This window comes from Corvus brachyrhynchos, unplaced genomic scaffold (genome assembly GCF_000691975.1).
Source record: "Corvus brachyrhynchos isolate BGI_N302 unplaced genomic scaffold, ASM69197v1 scaffold65, whole genome shotgun sequence".
Lineage (NCBI taxonomy): Eukaryota > Metazoa > Chordata > Aves > Passeriformes > Corvidae > Corvus > Corvus brachyrhynchos.
This window is the reverse complement of record NW_008238365.1, coordinates 2,311,388-2,312,524: the sequence shown is the minus strand read 5'-3', so window position 1 is coordinate 2,312,524 and position 1,137 is coordinate 2,311,388.

Genomic DNA, 1,137 nt, shown 5'->3' with positions numbered 1-1,137 from the left:
CAGGAAGAGAACACAGTGTTTTTTTTTAAGGCCATGTTTTAACCAATTCTATTCCCCAAATCACCAGGAAGATCTGTTTTTAAATTAATTTCTCCTCCTTATCTGATTCAAACTGATTTAATCTGCCGGGCTAGTCAAGCCTTGGCTATGCTTCCTAATATTTTTTCCCGCTGGATAATCCTGTCAGCACGTTATTTCCAAGCAGGAAATTTTATCTTGGAATTGCAGCTCGAAATCCATCGGGGGATGGATTGTGGGGTGTGGGATTTGTGTGTTCAGAGGTTAAAATACCACCTGGTTTCGACAACTTTTTTATTGTGGCCATTCCCGTTCTTTAACCACAGCATTCCCAAAGTTCCCATCCTATCCAAGGGCTCCCAAAGTGGTGCTGGAGGGGGCAAAGTGAGGCTGGGGGGTTAAAACTGACGGGCAGTGATTGGTGATGGAGGTGAACCCTCCACCTGCGCTTCCTGCCGGGAATTTTGGTGGGATCCATGCTGCCCAGGGCTCGGGGGCTGTGCCAGGCAGTTGGAAAAGCCGCCTGTCTGTTTTCTTTTTCCTCGTCCTATGGGTTGTTTGTCGGTCTGTGCGGACACGTGGGAGGGCTGTGGGATCCAGGTCGCTGGTCCTGGTGGATCTCAGGGATAACAGCCCACAGGGAATGTGCCTGTTCCCACTAGGACTGTGGCCAGCAGGGTGTCCAGTTTTGGGATACTCAGGACAAGGCAAGGAGCTGCTGGAGAGAGTCGGGCAGAGGCTACAGAGGTGGTTTGGGGTCTGGAGCATCTCCCTCATGAGGAGAGACAGCGGGAGCTGGGCCTGGAGAAGGCAAGGCTGAGAGGGGATCCCGTGAATCCATAAAATGTCCCCAAGGGGTGTCAGAGGATGGTGCCAGGCTTTGCTCAGGGACGGGACGAGGAGCAGTGGCCATAAATTAAAATAGAACGAGTTCCACCTCACCCTGAGGAAGAACTTCATTCCACGAGTGGCGGAGGCCCGGAACGCTGCCTCTCCGGAGGCTGGACACAGGTGTCCCTGTGTCACCTGCTGCAGGTGACCCTGCCTTGGCAATGGGCTTGGACTGGGTTCAGTGGTTGTGTCCAGACGCAGGCACTGGGGGGGGCAGAGCGCGGGCCC